This window comes from Canis lupus, chromosome 12 (assembly GCF_003254725.2).
Source record: "Canis lupus dingo isolate Sandy chromosome 12, ASM325472v2, whole genome shotgun sequence".
Classification (NCBI taxonomy): domain Eukaryota; kingdom Metazoa; phylum Chordata; class Mammalia; order Carnivora; family Canidae; genus Canis; species Canis lupus.
Window position 1 is genome coordinate 19,218,423 of NC_064254.1, and position 20,839 is coordinate 19,239,261.

The 20,839-nt window shown below is 38.4% G+C and overlaps 1 long non-coding RNA gene across 13 annotated transcripts in view; it reads left to right on the forward strand.

Annotated features, from left to right (window-relative positions):
- Window positions 1-20,839, forward strand: part of LOC112641730 (uncharacterized) — a 126,623-nt gene that overhangs the window by 33,172 nt on the left and 72,612 nt on the right. For 8 of the 13 annotated variants that reach the window (XR_004804310.2, XR_004804312.2, XR_004804307.2 and 5 more), the window contains 3 exons: window positions 3,962-4,027; window positions 13,608-13,752; window positions 14,448-14,617. This is a non-coding gene — a long non-coding RNA (uncharacterized LOC112641730). Of the gene's footprint in view, window positions 1-3,961; window positions 4,028-13,607; window positions 13,753-14,444; window positions 14,618-20,839 lie in introns of all 13 variants that reach the window. The other 5 variants (XR_003124805.3, XR_003124797.3, XR_004804311.2 and 2 more) reach the window with 3 other exon arrangements.

Genomic DNA, 20,839 nt, shown 5'->3' on the forward strand with positions numbered 1-20,839 from the left:
AAAGATAACATATGGAATAAAATAGACCATGAAATAAGGAACTAATTAGAAAAACAAATATTGTTAACATGTCTATACCACCCAAAGATATCTACAGATTCCATGCAATTCCTATCAAAATACCAACAGACCTATAACAAATAATTCTAAAATCTGTATGGAACCACAAAAGGCACCAAATAGCCAAAATAATGTGGAAAAAGAAGAACAAAACTGATTGTGATAGAACAAACTATCACAAACCCAGATTTCAAGACATACCACAAAGTTGTAGTCATCAAAACTGTATGGTCTTGGCACAAAAATAGACATATAGATCAACAAAGCAGAATACAGAGCCTATAAATAAATGCATGATTACATGGTCAGCTAATCTTCGACAAAAAAGGCAAAAATATACAAAGGGAAAAAGTCTCTTCAACAACAGGTGTTGGGAAAACTGGATAACAACATACAAAGGAATGAAACTAAACCACTGTCTTACACCCTACACAAAAATAAAGTAAAAAGGTATTAAAGACCTAAATGTGAGCCCTGAAACCGTAAAAGTCCTAGAACAGAGCACAGGTAGTAACTTCTCTGATGTTGGCCATAGCAATATTTTTGCAGATATGTCTCCTGTGACAAAAGAAACAAAAACAAAAATAAACTATTGGGACTATATCAAAATAAAAAGTTTCTGCACAGCAAAGGCAACAATTGATGAAATAAGACAACCTACTAAATAGGAGATGATATTTGCAAATGACATATTCTATAAAGGGTTAATATTCAAAATATATAAAGAACTTACACAACTCAATACTCCAAAGACAAATAATCCAATGAAAAAATGGGCAGAAGACATGAACACACATTTCTCTAAAGAAAGCATACTGATGTCCAACAGACACATGAAAAGATGCTCAACATCACTAATCAGGGAAATGAAAATCCAAACCATAATAAGATATCACTTTATACCATTTAGAATGACTAAAATCAAAAACACAAGAAAGAACAAGTGTTGGGGAGGATGTGGGGAAATTGAAGTCCTTGTGCATTGTTGGTGAGCATGTAAACTGGTGCAGTCACTATGGAAAACAGTATAGAGGTTCCTCAAAAAATTAAAAATAGAATTACCATATGATCTAATAATCCCACTACTGGGTTTACTCAATCCCACTACTGGGTTTACTCAAAGAATACAAAACACTAATGTGAAAAGCTATATGCACCCCTGTGTTCATTGCAGCATTATTTACTACAGCTAAGCTATGTAGGCAATCCACATGTCCATCAAAAGATGAATGGGTAAAGAAAATGTGAGTCTATATGTAATGGAATATTACTTGATTGTAAAAAAGAATGAAACCTTGCCATTTGCAACAACATGAATGGATCTAGAAGGTTTAATGCTAAGTAAAATAAGTCAGTCAGAGAGAGACAAATATCACATGTTTTCACTCATATGTGGAATTTAAGAAACAAAACAAATGATCATGGGGGAAAATAGAGAGAGGCAAAGCAAGAAATAGACTCTTAACTACAGAAAACAAATTAATGGTTAGCAGAGGGGATGTGGGTGGGGAGATGAGTTAAACAGGTAATGAGGACTAAGGGGTGCACTTGTATGATGAACACGGAGTGTTGTATGGAAGTGTTGAATCATGATATTGTACCCCTGAAGCTACTATAACACTGTTAATTATACTGGAATTAAAATGAACAAATTATTTTTTTTTAATTTTAAAAAAAGAATAAAGTTTGAATACATTACATTATGTTTATACCTAAGAAAAGAAGGAACTGAAACCTAAGGCACTTAAAAAGTATTTATTTTTGAGGTTTTAGAACAGACAACTTAGGAAAGTTTCTTTTTCTCACTCAATTTCCTATAGTGGGTCTATATAAGAATAGTTTGATCAGCCTAGGGACTATCTTTTCTGTAGATTCTAGGCCCTTTTGTTAAGTCTGTAGAAAAACTGCCTCACCAGCAAAATATAACCATTTCCATTTCCCCCACTGTGATCTGTTCCTTACTGCAGGCTCAGTGTAGTATCAAATGTAGAAGCAATGGTCGCTTTAGAAGTAATCAGAGGGGTAGTAAGTTAACCTACCTCATCTATTCTCAACCTGCTGGCTTTCAGGGGTCCTGTACCTGTGTGTTGTGAGTGTTTTAGAGAAGTTCCCTCAGAAATGAGAAACTCATATGAAATAGGATGTGTGCAATGAGTTTTTCTTTTGAAAAAACTAAGGCAATTAATAGCATGAGTATGAATTTTTTAAAAAGACTTAATTGAAATTAGAATTAGAAATAGTTTACCATAAATGTGGTATCTGGAGTTGTGAAAATAATAATATGCTTCTAGAGATGAAGCGCTCAAATAGGAAAGCACCTAGGGAATGATGAAGCTGAGAAAGAAAGGAAGGTAAGAGTTAAAGAAAAGTAGTGACTATGCAGTAGCTGAGAAACCCTTGTAGTGCAGAACCTAAGGCTGGATATGTATTTATGTATACTTAGTATGTAAATTAGTTCTCTGAAACAAAAGCCTTTTGGGGACTAGGACCCTCAATTAAAAATAACACTATGACCTGGCTAACGGGACTGTCCTTTAATTGGGTAAACCTATTGGACTTAAATATAATATGTACTGATACAATTTGCTTATGACACCATTTTAAACATGAATTGGATATACACATAGGTTAGTTCTTCATACTTACATGGTTAGTTGTGGATACTTAAAGGATGGTTGAATTACTCGTGTGTTGGCAGCTCCACTGTTGAATGCCTGGCAACCCCTGATAGGTGTCAACACTAGCCAACTGGCCCTATACCTGGAGAGGATCAAATGCCAACAGGACCTTTACCTGGTCCGTGTGCTAATACTATGTGGCTGACACCTGTTTGTTTTTTTTTTTTTTTTTTTTTTTTTATGATAGTCACACAGAGAGAGAGAGAGGCAGAGACACAGGCAGAGGGAGAAGCAGGCTCCATGCACCGGGAGCCCGACGTGGACGTGGGACTCGATCCCGGGTCTCCAGGATCGCGCCCTGGGCCAAAGGCAGGCGCTAAACCACTGTGCCACCCAGGGATCCCTGGTTGACACCTGTTGATGAGAACATTGTTCCTCCCCTGCTCGAAGAGAAAAAGGCCCAATCTGTTAGGACACATAAGATTCCAGAGGAACTCTACATCCTTTTCTACCATCTATAAGTACACTTCTCTCAGAAAGACAAGTGACAGTAATTCCCAGTTTCCTTCCACGGTAGTGATCCCTCCTCATTTTTCCCTACTAGATCGTAGGAGCTGGAAGGTGACATGAAAGCTGGTGTGTTTTCTGTACTTACATTGTCTAACTTTGTATACAGTCACAGTTATTCAGAGGAAAGAGAATCTGCTTGTAAATCTGTCTCTGGACTAGAAAGTTAATGCATACTCTGCTAAAATATATTTATCAATTTGTTACAGTGCAGAAACTGAACCATTGCTTTAGGAGATTAAAGTTAGCATTTTGCTATGCTATCACTATTCAGTGTTATTGGGGATCGTATGGTAGGAATTTTCATGGTATACTGGAGTTGGCTTTTGGCAGATTTAGGTTTCACTATTTATTTTTTATTTGGCAAATCATTTAACCTAACCTAGACTGTGGACTCATCAGAGTTAAGGGAATGATAATAATAGGTATTATATCACAAATTCTCTTGGGAATCTATGAGGTACTAGTGAATTTGCTCTGTCGGCTCTGAAGCCCACTCAAGCAGAAAAAAGTCATTCTAAAATGTCCTTCATGATTTTACCCCTTAAATGCATATTATCAATCAAATTTTGCACATTTTATGCAACACAAGAATATTTCTAGCTTTGCTCTTCCTGTGTTATTTATCTTTCACAGATTGTCTAGAACTATTCAGTTCTTTAACCGTAATTTTAACAACCTTTTAAAACAAATAAACATGAAATATTGTGTTCCAGATAAAGCTATGAATGCCTCTGACGGTTCCATTTCAACATGTCCCACTGGCAGCACATGAGTGCTCAGTAAGTATGTTTTGAGGAAATTCTGGGAACACAGCAACCAGAGCATATGGCCCTGGCTCTCATTCCCTCCTTAGTCTGTAGCATGAGAGATCAATGAGGAGGAGCAGGGTCTCCAGGTAAACCCTGGAGGCATCTTAGATTTCACTTATAAGGAAAGAGCAGGTCCAGGATTTGGTTCTATTTGGGAAAAGAGTTTACCAGTTGTAGAGAGGAAGTCTTCTTTGTCCTTTAGGACTGAGGCAAAGTCTAGAATTTTGTATCTTCCAGACTGGTTAGCTGATATATCTTCCTGACTGGTTCCTAACTTTCTTTAGGAAATGTTGCACCAGCCAATTTTCTGTCACCTTGGGAAGGCCTGCCTCATCCAACTGCCCCTGGAGGGCATGGGTAAGGGCAGTTATGTGGGTGTGTGGAGTTGCTCCCAGTTCCTGAGATTTGGAGAGAGCTGTTACATACTGCTAGGAGATCCAGGAGCAGAAAGTCTTGGCAAAGGGTGAACTATTTGCCATTTTCTGGCTTTCTATTGTTCAAAAGATCTTAAAGTTTAACTGGACTGCCCGAAGCTTATAATGAGGCAGAGACAGGTTACAACTCAAGTGCACTAGCAATCTGAGGGGGAAAACCCATCTGATTGTCTGGAACAGGTAGCCCCCATTGAGGTAGAGACAATAAAAAGTGCCAAGTAAGATCTTTCATAAAAAACATTAGAACTCTCAAGTGAATAAAATTGGAGCATAAAAAAGGACTTCTGCTTTGAATTTAGGAAACATGGTCCATGACTTAAAAAGTCCAATAGAGGATTTGAAAAAAGAAGATAGACCCTGTTGAGGATGCCTTGGTAGCTCAGTTGGTTAAAGTGTCTGACTCTTGGTTCTGGCTCAGGTCATGGTCTCATGGTCATCATCTCAAGGTCATGTAATTGAGCCCTGCGTGAGGCTCTGCACTCAGTGGGGAGTCTGGTTGAGACTCTCTCTGCTCCTCTGTCCCTCCCCCTCTAAAAATAAATAAATAAATCTTAAAAAGAAAAAGATAGACCAGAAGTGGAGTTGGAAACAGAAGTGGAGTGTGGAAGATCAACAGATGAAACAGCTCATCCCACAAATAGGCAGAGATAAAGAAACCACGAGGGGAGAGCAGGAGGCTGAGAGGGCAGGTTCAAGACTAACATGTCATCAGTGGGAGTTCCAGAGACAGTAAGGGGGATATTTATGTAGACCATAGAAGAAAATGTCTCTCATTTCAGAAGAACTTGAATGAGGAAATTGACTGAGCTGACTTTAGTCTCAGGCAGAATTAAATAAAAGACACACAACCAGGATATGACTTAATCTGAGGATAAATGGAAAGTATCATGAGTTTCTTCCCAGAAAGAACAATTCATGTACATAGAAGAAGGGATTAGAGTAGTATGAGAGTTTTCATCTACAATTCTGGAAGTCCAAGGTCATGAAATAACAGTGACCACTTAGAACAAAGTGAGAGAAATTAAATGAAGATGCCTTGATCTAGGGAAAAATTCACAAAAATATTTTACATAATTGATTAATCCATGATCGCAAGGTAAAAATGGAGAAAAGTGAAAATTTTGCTGCACAATCTGCAGCAAATCATGCAATATGGAAGTTAACATAAATGGTTGAGAACTGTCAGAAAAAAATATATTTGTTAAATAATGAGTTTTCGAAACAGGGGAGGCATTCTGTTGTGGGAGAAAACAAAGCCAATAACCTGGAACTAAAATTTATCTCAACAAAATCTAAGAGTTGGGAGGAAGGATGGGACATAGGAAAATGACTCTGGAAGGAATATTTGATCTTGTTGAGCTGCAGTGCAATGAGGAGGAGTTGGAAGCCTGCATCTCAAACCCAAATATAATAATAGAAGAATAAAAGTTTGATATCATAGGAATGAGAAAATAATAACTATTCACATTAAAAAGCAATTTCCAAATTATTAACAGAGAGAAAGGAAATGAGTAGAGACTTAAGCCAAAAAATATTAAGAAAGGGAAAAGAGGAAATGATCACAAACCACAATACACTTTAAACATAACATAAAAGGAGTAAAATCACTCATTCAGTTATTCTATTAAACGTGATGGGATTAAATCCTCTTTCTCAGTATAAGATGCAGGAAGGATGATCTCCTATAATGAAGACATGGATATAAAGGTTGAATGAATGAATTTATATGTGCAATTTTCTAGATTTATCACCTCAGATTAATATATTCACTATGTCATATAACTCCTTTGTGAGTATAGTTGAATATTTCTGTTGTGTGTTGTCTCAGTAGAAGGGGATTCCTGTGTCAGCCCTTAGTGGTGGACATTACTCTCCCTGGACCAGTCTGACGGTGGGACTGGGGGTCACAGGGCATAGGAATCCTACATGAATTACGAGGTCAGGTAGGCCTCGATTCTATTTCGTCTCTGCTCTCCACCTGCTGTGTAGTTCTAGAAGAATGACTCCTAGGGTTTGGTTTCCTTACCTGGTGATGCAAACATTGATCTTGAGTAGTCACCATGAGGCTTACATTTGTTGGTATACGTAGAATTCTTTGGAAATTTCTGTAGCACATAGCAGGCACTTGGTGGATATTAACTATTTAGTTGTTTCTCCATCTCTGTCTTCTAAACTCACCTAATCCATCTTCCCAAACAAAATTCACAGAGTAGGGTGAGCCATGTCATTCAGGCTTGGCATAGCCAGGAAAAAAATGGAAAGACAGAGGATCATAGAGACTCCAGAAATCTTCCCACACCTTAGGTTGTTGTGGCTTTGGTGATGCAAGGGATAACAGAAAGTGCACCTGTTTAAACAATGAAAGTCATGCCAAATTGAATGTATGCAAAGGCAAAATATCCAATTCAGTAGTATCTATTTAGATTACCTTTAATATTTACTTGAATATTCTGTTTGGTAGTCATCTGTACTCCATTTTCAAGTATAGTTTTGACAATAATTTATAGCTCATAGTTATGATATTTCCTAGATGTGATTACTTAAGATCATTGAATAATTCAAGTTCCTCTCTCTCCTCTTTCTTCTTTGCTATGTCTTTTTAAATTGTCATTTTGTATCTTTAAAAACCTGTTTTAGAATTTTAGTTTATTTCCATAAATACTTCTGTTTATTTTGCACTGGACCTACTAAGAGGAAGATTTCAAAGGCAAATAAAACTTGTTCCCTGACCTTACAAAACTCAGTGTATAATGGGAACATAAGCAAGTAAATAAACAAATCAATTATAGGAGGTGCTAACGTGCATAGACAGGAACCTGGGGTGCCAGGAGGACAGGAAGAAGAAGCCTTTAACTCAGACATGGAAAGTTAAGGAGGGTGATCTGTGAGCCTAGTCTTAAAAGAGGGTTAGATTTGGGATGGTAGAGTAGGTACAGTAAGATGGAGAGATCAGAGGAGTGGAGAAGGAGAGCAACGGCAAGGTAGGCATTGGCAGCAAAGAAGTAGTGGAAGCAAAAGGCCAGGGTCTGTAGAGAGCCCTGTCAAGTGAGTGTCTGTGGACACTGCTAAAAAAAAAAATAACCCTTACTAGAACCTCATGGCAATGCCTATCCCAAAGGTCTGGGCTCTGTGATTCCTTGACTCCTTCTTAACTATGAGAGCCTGTGATTCTGATTCCACTCAACAAAGTTCCAGAGGATTTTGCTGTTGGGGTACATGTTTTCCTGAATAGAGACTATTAAAATCTCTGGGATGGGTAGAACCATGTGCAGTTTTGAAAGTATCATGTTATTATTCTCTCCATTGAGAATCACTACAATAAACTGAGGTGTCAAGGATTCATCCCCCTCTGTCTTCAAAACCAATTACTGAATAGATCCAAATCCTCCAGGCATACAGAGGTTATCTCTTTGCAGGAGTCAATAGACAACCCCCCTCCAATTTCCTGGATCCACACTCTTGGCCACCTTCCAGTTCTGAAAATATCCACTCTGCTGGCACCATGTAAAAACTCGTTTTTACTTGCCACATATTCTCTGGCCCAAATCCCTACACTCCTGTGTCATGCAAAAACTCATTTATGGATTTAAAACAGATTTTTTTTTAGGGTTTTGGATCAACTGCTAGAACTAGAAGGAGCAAAATAGTTATGCAATCATGATACTCATTGGTTTCTCTTTATTTTGAGGTGTCAATACTAGTTTATCTAAGAGTAAAGTTTTAAAAGATGCAGGGAGGGAAGAAAATAAATGTAGATTTCAAAAATATTTTTTGATAATTTAATATAATAATTTTATTGACACTATATGTGCTTTTATGCAAAGATAATGTCTTTTTTTGTGTGCACAGAAAGTATTCATTAAAGTGTGTATGCATGTGCATAATATATACATAGACATACATATCCCAGAGTAAAATAATGAACAAACTCTTCTACTATAAGACAACATTCAAGGTGCAGAAGCATCACATGGGCTTACAAATCATGCATAGATTACTTTTAAAAAGGAACAACTTTGGTCTTTTTAAAGTTAAAAATTATAATCTTAATATGCATCTAAATTTAATTACGTAACTCTTAGAGTAGTTTTCTCTTTGTGGGAGGAACCCACAATTTCTCCCTCTCTCTTATGTATTTCAGCAATTGTTCACATGCCCTGAAGCATCAGAGCTGTTATCAAATACATTTTTGCATAAGACTAGAGTCAATTTCATCACAGTTGGGGAAAAGAATTTTGTTGTTGTTTTGGTAGAGTCTGTCCCCCTGTTATTTCTTTCATCTCTTTAATCTGATTCTAGTGAAGTCTGTAAGGCCAATCTATTAGTGTTCTCTCCTACAAAGTTCTGGGAGCAGGGCTGGTAAATTCTTTTATTTTCCATTGAGTTGTGTTGTGATTTGATAAAATGGGAGATTTGTTCCTTTACTCATCCTGGCTACAGGAAAGAAGAGGCAAGAGCACTGAAATACCAATTCCAGGGGCCCATTTTTTTTCTTTTATATGCCTCCCTTTCTCCTTTTTAAATTTTATTTTTATTTTATTTTTTTATCTTCCAGCATTCATCTCCCCTGCCCTCTGAAAATCCTGTGTTTACTTTTGAACAATGGTCAGCCAGTAAAATCTTCAACTTGGCAGCAGACCAAGCTGTCCCTAAGTGAGCAGGGCAGCTCCCCACAACCCCAAGAGGGGCAGGTGGTTCTTACAGGGATACTTTTCATAGGCTTTATAGGAGATTATAACTTTATAGACTGGCATTAGGCCTGTAAAGCAATGATGATTCCTAAAAGTTGGAAGAGAAGAAGGGGGAGGTACATTGAATAAGCCTGGATTGTTGCCACTTTGAATGAAGCCTTCTTAAATTCAGAACCCAGCAGCTCCCTTGTCATTCTGAGATTCATATCCGTGGAGATGATGCTGACTGTGGTTATTGATCAATGATAAAACAAGATTTCAGAATAGAAATGCTTCTTATTGAAAGAAGGGGTGTTGTGGGAACTGAAATTTTCAAAGTCCTCCTACCTTGTCAAACAATTAAATGAATAAATAAAAAAACGAATAAGAAAATTCAGGTTGAAGGGCAATTCAGTCAAGTTACCCTAACATAGCCTGTATTTTTGTCTATTCAAATGTGTTTGCCCCGGAGCCAAACAGCCAGCTGTGTTCTGCTGGGTGATGTATGAAGCAGAAAGAACACCGTCTAATTTTTATATCCAGTTGAGCCTGAAGTACCTTGAGATGGGGAGGGAGGTGGCACATCTCACTCCCACTCAGGAATTATTATTCATGCAAGAATCACTCATCAGCTATCCTGGTAGCCCTCCCTAATTCCATTAACCCCTCAACCACTGGGTGGTAAGTAGGAGGGGCTTGAGGTCTAATTAAAATTAATTGGTTGAATGCCAATTAAGGAGGAGCTTTTTGAGTTTTGTGTTTTTGGAGGGCCTGGCTGTGTTTTATTTACTTTAGATTTCCTTTCTAGGCAGTGGTAAATATACTCTAGGTCTCTTTCCATATATTTCTTTCACTTTTAATTTCTCTTGGAATAGTCACCTGTATGGGGGTGAAGTGCTTATGCAAATAAAGGAATGTCACAGATTACTTATTTAGTGGTCTCCTTTGGCAGAAATTCTCATTGGAAGGCTTCTCAACCTGGGCAGTTTCTCTCAGTCAATACCTCCTGCTTTTTTTTTTTTCTAATTGGAGTTCGATTTGCCAACATATAGAATACCTCCTGGTTTTTATGTAATTCTGGGAAGTTATTGTTTGGCTGTTTACGTCCCCAATCACTTCACAAAAATATCTGTCTAGAACCATTTAGAAATGACCTCAGAAATGAAACCCAGTGCGCAAGGAAATGAACAAAGGACTCTTTGACTTTGACAAAGACTTGACAGAGAATTAGACACTGAATTATCTGGCCAATCTCTGGATAATTATTAATTATTTTAATAGTACATTTACTTGTGCAATTCATTGAAATTAGATCTACAGGTTTTCTTTGTAGCATCTGTAGAGTTAAAAGGAAGACAGGCCATATCTAAATAGTGAAATAAATTAAAATTCCAGCCCAGTTGTTACAGTGTGCTTAGGCTGCTCACCCAATAAATAGGATTGCAGTATGTTTGATCCAGTTGTGATGCAAGGTATTAAAGATTGCATAAAATACTTAATAGGTACTAAAAACGTCTGTAAATTTCATAGCCATCTGTAGATAAGAACTTGTGGAAACTCAGATGTTAAAAGAAAAGTGACATATGGATTTTAAAACACTGCTGCCTTCCAACTCATCAGTCACCAGGATCACAGTGTGCCTGAGACACCTCCCACTGTGTGAGGAGGTGATATCAAGAAGGAAGAGGGTGCCACATCCCAGTTTTGTTAGGGATGCTACATACCACTTACTTACTGCTTCTGAGCAGTAGAAATAATCAGTTTTTCATGTGGAGTTGTAGTTCTAAATAGACTCTGTTTGCTGCATTAGGAAATTCTACTGGTTAAGAGCATGGATTTTGGAGCCAGATTGGTTCAAATTTCAGTTCATCTCTGTGTGACCTTGGGCCAATAGCTTAACCTCTTTGTGCCCCACTGTCATCACCTATAAAATTATAACAGCAATGGTCACCTATCTCATATAGTGAGATTAAATGAGTTAATATTTGTAAGGAAACGCACACATAGTAATGCTATTTTTAAATACTTTTTATGTTGTAAGAAGTAATGTCCTTTTAAGAGCTGGGTACATATGATTTTTTTGTCGTTGCTGTGGCTGATTTTAAATATTACTAAATATTAAAATCTTTAAAAAAATAAAATAAAATCTTTTATACGGGGACACCTGGGTGGCTCAATGGTTGTGTCTGCCTTCGGCTCAGGGCGTGATCCCAGGGTCCTAGGATGGAGTCCTGCATCCAGCTCCTTGCAGGGAGCCTGCTTCTCCCTCTGCCTATGTATCTGCCTCTCTCTGTGTGTCTCTCATGAATAAATAAATAAATAAATAAATAAATAAATAAATAAAATCTTAAAAAAAAAATCTTTTATATGAAGTGAAATGCTGTAGCTCAAGTCTCATCACATTTGTTAAGAAACCAGCCAGTCTATCCCTGACTGATCTCCCATATCTCTGAACTGGAAAGGGAATGAATATTTGCTGAGTACTCACATCCTGGGTAAATTTTATATATGTTATATCTGTCTCTTCCACAAGAGACCTACAAGGTATATAGGATTAGTTCCATTTGACAGGTGAGCAAACTGAGGAAAACCTAATTTTACCTCTTCTCTTAGTCTTAATTTGAGCATATATAAAATGAGGATAGTGATATTTTCTTCTCAGAATATACAGCTAAACTGACTCATAAACCATAAACTTTGTAGTTCTGAGGAGGAAATATGACTGTTTTATATGAAAAGTTAGCCTAAGAAAAAAGAAAAGTCTAGTTTTGTGGAGGGTCTCTGAATCAAATAAGCTAAAACAGTTATGACAAGGTGTATGTAATACATAGTATATGCCCTTTCCAGCCCCTAGCTGTTTAGAGTTGGTCTGAAGCCTAGTAAGTTGCTAAGGGCTGCCATGGTGTTCTTCTTTGGCAGCTCTCTCTCCAGAAACAGCACTGCCTAGTGTCTTCTCTGCAATGATAATTAGAGTAGTCCCCAAAGGATTTCTGTCCTTAAGCAAAATGTTAGTGTGGTAATCCTAGTTCTGTTTCCCAAATATTTCTAGTCCTTCTCTCTAGCATGTGGTAGGAATAGTGCCTGCACTCTTGAGGTTAGTTGTGGCCATATGACTTGCTTTGAACTATGAAGATTGATACATATCAGTATGATGAAAGTTATGTGAACGAACAAGAAATAAATCTTGTTGTTTCAGGCCACTCACTCTTGGGTTTCTGTTAGGACACCTTAACCTAACCTATCCTGACTGATATAAATGGCAAATAAGTTCTTCAGTTAGGTGTACTTGGAAATTTTATAATATTAGAGTAGGTAGTTTTGAGGTCTTCCAGGTCAGGCTGTAGAAGTGGTTGGAGACAGGAAAATAGAAAAGAGAGACAATAGGAAACAAAATGTTTCACGACACCTAGCCAGGTTTGTAGTGGCCACTCTGGCTTGAAATGAGGTGCCTGGTTCTTTGACAAGTATTTGCCTTTAATACGTAGCTGGGTACTTTCTGTAGAAGCCACCTACTCTTGATTTGCTCCCTTTCTGTCACCAGCACTTCCTGTTACCAGCACTGCATTTGGAAGAATGAATGCAGGGCATGTGGTGGGCAGTGAGGGCACAACAATGAAACACATGGCATCATTTCAGCCTGGTCACAGTCATAGGATAGGATCACAGTCATAGGATAGAATCACTTCATATCACTATTGCCAAAAGATTGATCTCATGTAGTTGCAGAATACTTAAGAGTGTCAAAGGAAGCAGTTTGTTATTTAGGAGAGATCACCGAATTGTCCCTTACTTCTCATTTTCCCCATTGTGTCAGACTTGGCTAAACCTTTAAATATATAACTGAGCTGAAAAGAAAAGGAGAAAAGAAAAAGAAAGAAAGAAAAGAAAGAAGAAAGAAAGAAAGAAAGAAAGAAAGAAAGAAAGAAAGAAAGAAAGAAGAAAGAAAGAAGAAGAAGAAGAAAGAAAGAAAGAAAGAAAGAAAGAAAGAAAGAAAGAAAGAAAGAAAGAAAGAAAGAAAGAAAGAAAGAAAGAAAGAAAAAGGGAGGAAGTAAGGGAAAAGTCCCCTTGGTGTCACAAATGGAAAGGGAATTTAGAGCCAGAACACAAATCTCATGAACTGATGTCATCAATGTTAAAAAGGGATATATCAGATTGGATAGAGGCTTTAAGGGCTAAGGAATTGGGCTTCTACACCCAAATAAGGCCAAGCGATGTGGTGTTAAGCCTGTGTGAGATAGAGAAGTTGAACTTACGTAAAGTCAGAACCCTTAAGTGATAGCACTAGAAGGATTCTTCCTACCAGCACAGGGAAGTGACCTGAATGTATTTTTCTGCCCTGGGCTATGGGTGGACAGAGAGTCTTCTAAGAGAAATTTAAAAACTAGGCTTGCCTGCACAAGCTGTGGGTGTGGACTATAATTTTCACTACATGCATTTTCACTACAGGACTTTCCTCAGGGGTATAAATTAATGTAAAATGTATCCTGCACCAGAGAAATTCCTAGAGTGCCAGCAAGAAACAAATGCAAAGTTCTCCATAGCAAGACTGCCACAATTTCCAGCCCGCCAGGAGGGAATAAAACCTCGTAAGGTAAGTTCACAATAAAAATTATAAACCACATGAGGAAATGATGGATCCTAAAATATCAAGATAGTGGGAAAATCCAAAGAGACTTTAAGAATGTTTTAAATAATTAAAATAGCATGGAAGCCATAGGGAAAAGAACCCATTATGAACTAGAAGACGCATATTTGAAAAAGATCCAAACACAATTTCTGGAAACAAAAAGTATAGTCATTGAAATCATATGAAACCTAAATTTGATGTGTTAAACATCTGGATTAAACTTAGATAAAGCATTAATGAACAGGAAGACATATTTTGGCAATTATTCAAAATGCAGCATGGAGGGGGACCTGAGTGGCTCAGTCAGTTGAGCTTCCGACCCTGGGTTTCAGGTCAGGTCATGATCTCAGGGTTGTGAGATGAGCTCCTCCCTCAGTGGGGAGTCTGCCTAAGATTCTTTCTCCCTCTCACTCTGCTCATGCCTCTCTTGGCCCCCAGCTCACACTCTCAAATAAATAAATAAATAAATAAATAAATAAATAAATAAATAAATAAATAAATAAATCTTTAAAAAAAAAAACCAAAAAAACAAATGCAGCACTGAGAGGAAAAACAAAATGATGTGGAGGCTGAGGCATAAATTGAGAAGAATCAGAAAATAAGGGTAGTGGTGATCAGACCACATTTAACCAATAATGAGTGAAAATTTACTAAAGCAGGTGACAAAAATGAACCTTAAGAAGTAAAACGAGTACCAAGCAGGATAAATAAAAATACATCCACACAAAGACTTATCTTGGAAAAACTGCAAGAGACTAAATATGAAGTAAAGAAGAACCGAGGAAGGAACATTTATATGTAGAAAGGATTTCTCATCAACAAAATGAAGGTAAGAAGATAATAAGAGGAATGTGTTCATAGAACTGAGTGGGGGGAAAAGTGCATCTTTAGAAATCCATTTAGACAAAGACTGAGTGATGTCCATTCACAGAAAGTTGCTGAATGAGATATTCTAAAGTAGGTATGAGGGAGATTAAACCCAGAAGGAAAGAGATAAGAGGCACTGGTGAGCCAGGAACTGGTAAGCAGTGAACCAGATAGTTGTCTTGCCTGACATGCAAAGCTTTTGGACAAAAGAGTTCCTAGCATAGGGAGAACCTCAGGTCAGGCTCTCTCAGAGAAGTTCTGAACATGCAGGGCACAGGGAGCTCAGTTATCCCCCAAGGGATATTCTTCTTCAATTTTCAGGAGTATTTTTAATATTGAAAGGTCAACTTCTAAGCCTTGATGTGCAATAAACACTCATTAAACAACAACAACAACAACAACAAACAACATTCATTTGCTGAAGTCTTAATGCTCAGCCTTTTGATCACTTTACCTTGTGTTGTGTCTTTATGAGGAATAGACCCCATGTGATATTCTCTTCTCTGGGCCCTGAATCAGTAAGAGTTTGGACAACAAACCAGTCCTTACAATGTTGTGTATCTTGTCCTGCTCTTTACCACCTCCTGCCCATCTTAGTTGCCAGTAATCTCTAGAACTTGGGTTCTTGGTATTTCACGTGTTTGGTTTGGACCATGCATTTGCCCATATCTAGCTCCTGACCTTGGCTCACTCCCACCTGCTTTCACTTTTCTCATGATTAACTGCCCCACCCCACTTCCCAGATCCCCCATTTTTAAAGCTTCCTCAATATTTTGTTTATACTATTATTGTGGTATTTTATTATATATTTAAAACATAAATATTGTGGGAGATATTTGCTAATACCTTCACAAGGAAATAATCCTTTGTCTAGGTATATCTAGGTATTTTACAAGTATGAATTATCATTTCTTTTAATTTTTATGCAAATAATTTGCAACCAGATGTCTAGTGGCTGAAGCTATAGGCATGGGGAGAGGTAGAAATTTGGTCAGATTCTCACAGATAATAAGTCACATAATCACAACTGAAAGCCTGATGAGAATAAACTCAATGCCTATGCCCTTGACCATAGTGCTGTTTTGTCCCCACCTCCTTTTAATTTCATAAAATTCCATTGGGAAGGGCCACCATGTGACTTGTTTATTGGCTTCATGTGCTGGCTACGTGGGATGTTACTGGGAAGATGAGATCTTGTCAGGCATAGGGGTCAGGATAAGGCATTGAGATGACGATTGGAGTACTACCTCCCACTTGATTCAGAATAGTGCACAGCTAGTGACCCCAAGGATAGGATGTGACCAATCACACCCATTATCCATTAAACCCTCAGTGAGGAAAAATGTATGGGCATCTCAGAAGATGAGGTCTTCCTATAATACTGAATAATTTGGTAGCTCGTGTATGCCAGGAAGTGAGTGGTTTCTGCAATTGATTGTGGAGAAATATGAATGTACTTTAATCACCCTGAGTCATTGTCTTTGCTGAAAACCTCTCCTTTGGTGTCCGTTCCAAAGGAATCTACTGCCACATCTTTCTTGACCTGGTTTTGTTAATAGCAGAGCACTATGAGGTCCAACTCTAGCCACTCTAGTTAGCACCAATGTGCATAACTACTAAATGGTTTCTGACAGAATCAGGAAATAATTCTTGACTTGGAGCAAAATAATTTCCATTTCCCCAGAAAAAACTACTGCATGCATCTTTCTCTTCCCTTTTCTTCCTTTTTCTCTTTGTGTGTCTCCAGACAGCCAGTCATCCCTTATTTCTCTCCTTCCCCCCTTTCTTTCCTGTTCTCATTAGCTTTCACCTGCATTTTTTTTTTTTTTAATTAGAGAACTTCCCTTGAGTTTCTTTTGTATCAATTCAGCCTCACTTAACTTCTTGTCAAAGGCAATGGGGCGGGGGGAGAGTTACCTAATCAAATAGTGTTGATACAAACCATATGTTCAAGAAGTTGAGCTCTCTCCCACTGGTTAGAGAGAGAATTAGATAAGCCTGGTCTTCATATCAATAGTTAACAGTTTAAGGAATAGCAAGAGTCTGTCTCTCAGATTGCTAACACTTGGCATTTCTGTAAAGCAGTGGTTCTAAACCCTAGTTGCCTAATAGAATTACATGAGATGCTTTAAAAAAAAAAACATTAATGCCCAATACTTGCCCTCCCCTCCAGGATTCAGATTAAATTTGTCTGGGCTGGGACTTGGGAATCAGTATTTTAAAAAACAAATCAAAACAAACAAAAAACAATTTAAAAAAGTACACCAGGTGATTATAAATACTTGAAGGTATTGGTCCGTAAGGGTTCTTTTCTTATTCAGCATACTTGTAATAAATGATGCACTGACCTGAGGACTAATGACTCTCACAGAAGCCAGGAAAGGGTGTGGACCAGAATTGCTTAGTGCAGTGGTTCTCAAATGTGCTCCCTGGACCAACAGCATCCAGCCTTGTCTGGGAACTTGTTAGAAATACAAATTATTGGGCCTCACTCAGAACTCTGGAAAGGAACCCAGCAATCCATATCTTAACAAGCCCTTCAGGGCATTCTGATACCCTAGTTTGAGAACCATTGTGTTGGAACCTTATTACTACCAGTGTGTTCCAATCTCAGCATCATGTCAGAGCCTGTTCGGAAATGCAGCAAGTCAGACCCTCCTCTAAACTTACCAAATAAGACTCAACATTTTAACAGGACCCCTGGTCAATTTTATACATATTAAAGTTTGAGAAGCACTGTGTTAGAGGAAGTATATGTATTTTAAAAAATCCCTCCGATCCCTTTTTAAGGTATGTACATATGAAGGCAACATTGGCTGGTAGGACAGATAAATACAGAAATCTGTGGCTTACCGTAATGCAAATTTATTTCTTGTTCAACTTAAAGTCTAATCAGTGATGGAGGGAACTATGTTCTACACAGGACATGGAGATGACAGAGACTGCTGTTTTCAAACTGAGCTTCCAAAGTCACTCTGAATGTGTCAGCATCCAGTGGAAAAGTGGGGAGGAGAGAGTGGAGGATCTCCTGGAAGTTTTCTCGGTCTTGGCCTGGAAGTGATGTGCATCATTTCCCCCCCACATTCCATTGGTCAGCACCCAGCCACAGAGTTCTGCCCACATATAAGGCAGGGCTACAAAATTTGATTTCAGGCCAGGCTGCTACCCAGCCACAACCCCACACCACGCAAGGGAAACATGGATCTTTAGCAACTGGTTACCAGCCTTGGCCACATGATGGGCCCCCAAAACGACCACACAGGAAGAGAAATGTGGGGCTGATCCCACTCACCCAAAATCTCTCTGGAGGGGAAAACTCTGTCCTTTAAAATTACTTATTCATACTTTGGTATGGATTACAGGTATCATCCCAGAATTTTTAAGTTTAAATCTCCTTAGATATTAGATTCAGAATCTAGTTATCCTAGAGATTTAGGTCTAATGAAAATATAAGTAGAAAGTATGTAAGATAGAGAAAGATGCAAAGAAAAGGGGAACCTGGTTGACCACTTCATGTTCACTGAAGTTAGTGTTTACAAAGCACATTCACATATATTTTAGATGCAATGACCTTATTAACGCAGTGTTATTGTCTATAATTTTCATAAGAGGAAGTGAATTCTGGAGATGTTAAGAAACTTTTCTAGGGTTACAAAGCTGGTATATATAAGGTTTTCATGTTCAAAGCATATTTCTTTTTCTTTTCTTTTCTTTTTAAAGATTTTATTTATTCATGAGAGACACAGAGAGAGACGCTCAACCACTGAGCCATCCAGGTAACCCTCAAAGCATATTTCTATTGTGAAACATGATATAGTCACGACAGACAGATTTGAAGGTGTCCTCCATCATCCCTGACTCTTGGCGTTTGCACCCTTGTATAAATCCCATTCTTTGAATGTGGGCAGTACTTGACAATTTACTTCTAGCAAAGGTGATGGGATTATGCTATGTTACGTAGACTGTCTTGCTGGCCGACTTGCTGGAGAGTGTGTGTCTCTCTCCATTGCTAGCTTTGAAGAAGCAAGCTGTCATGCATCCCTCAGATACAGGGAAATGGAATCTGCCAGTGAACTCTGGGAGCACAAATGTGGCCTTCTTCAACTGAGTCTCTGTTGGGAGCCCGGACCTGGCTGCTTCTACACCTAAGCAGAGGACATAGCTTAGCTGTGTCAGGATTCCCGAATCACAACCACCGTGAGGTAATAAATGTGTGGCTTTTTAAAAAAGATTTATTTTTTTATTCATGAAAGACACACAGAGAAAAAGGCAGAGAAATAGGCAGAGGGAGAAGTAGGCTTCCCTACCAATATGGTACTGATCCAGGATCCCAGGATCATGCCTTGAGCCAAAGGCAGACACGTTTTAACCGCGGAGCCATCCAGGAGTCTCAAATGTTTGACTTTTTATGCCACTGTATTTGTGATGTTCAACTTTCAGCTGCTGTTGGTTGCATTTGTATGTGCTTTAGGAGCATGTGGCTTTTGTATGGCCGAATTAATTGACCTGACAGTTACTTTTTCACTAATCCTATACATAGGCAGTTACATCTTCTGCATCTAGTTATTTGTAAAGCATATAAAATGATAGCTCAATAGTAGGGAATTCAGTAGATTTTTCTAGTTGCTATATTTATAATAACCCAGGTATCTGGCATTCCTTCAATAGGGGAAAAGGATGACTTGCTTCCCTTTGTTACAATTTCTTGGCTCAAATTTTCAACAAACACATGGAAATTACTGGAAGTATCTTCTGGGAGTAGATTCTGACTCCTAGATACTGTTGTCCAGTTCATTTTGACTTCTTCAATTGGAAATATTCTCTCATTTATATCCACTAATGTAGCAGCTGCACCTTTGTATTTATAAAACTCCACAAATATTCTGGTTCATTCGCTGTATGCTCTGTTGTTATTTTAGACCTCTAACATGATTCTTTTGACTAAATAATTGAAGTACAGGGCTTTGCTCACATCTTCAGAGACTTTCCCTATGTAAGGAGTTTGTTACTGCCTCTCCATCTTGGAGGCTGTGAAGAAACCACGAGGAAGGGCAGGATCGTGGGAGACCAGGGGAAGGAAAACAAGGAAGAGTGTGGGGCTCCAGCTAGGATCAGAAGAGAAGGGGCACAGCGCTGCTTTAGGCTCTTTACCTCAGCCTACTCTAAATATTTTGCTACACCTAGAAGGAAGACCAGGAGAAAGATGAACGAAATTAATTATGCTCTTTTGATATAGAAGGCAGTGTTTTTTGTTTTTTGTTTTTTTTTTTAGAAGGCAGTGTTTTCTATATTCTGTCATCAGTCAGCTCTAAGCTGAAGCCAATTCTGAGGCTGTACATATTTGTCAAAAAGTATCTAAAAGGGACACCTGGGTGGCTCAGTGGTTGAGCCTCCGCCTTCGGCCCAGGGCATTATCCTCAAGTTCCAGGATCGAGTCCCACGTCGGGCTCCCTGCATGGAGCCTGCTTCTCCCTCTGCTTGTGTCTCTGCCTCTCTCTGTGTGTGTGTGTGTGTCTCTCATGAATAAATAAATAAATTTTTAAAAAAAAGTCTATAAAAGCTTATGTATTTTTAATAGTCTATTTCCTTTGTTCAAAGGTCCCATTATGGGAATCCTTTAAAGATTCCCATATAAAAATCAAAAAGTAGGGGCACCTGGGTGGTTCATTGGTTGAGCATTTGCTTTGGCTCAGGTCGTGATCCCGGAGTCCTGGGATCGAGCCCCATATCGGGTTCCCTGCATTCCCTGCAGGGAGCCTGCTTCTCCCTTTGCCTATGTCTCTGCTTCTCTCTTTCATGAATAAATAAATATATATTTTTAAAAAAATCGAAAAGTAAATTTCACTGTTTTAAGTTACTGTAAATTTAGTTAATGGGGTGCTATCTGGGCCAAGTATGGCACTAAGATGAAGACCTGGGGTCTTGTCCCAGATTTTTTATTCATTCATTCTTTCATGAGTCCAGCTGCTATTCATGGAGTGCTTCCTATGTGCCAACCTGCTATCAACATGGCTTAGACCAGGGGTTTGCAAGCTACAGTTCCCCAGCCAAATCCAGTCTGCTACCTGCTTTTTAAAAAAAATTCTATTTGTACAGAAAATGTTTGTGACCTCTGGCTTATCCCTGGCTTGGATTCCTGGTCTGAGTAAAGAGGCCATAAATGTCTACCTTGTATGACTTATGG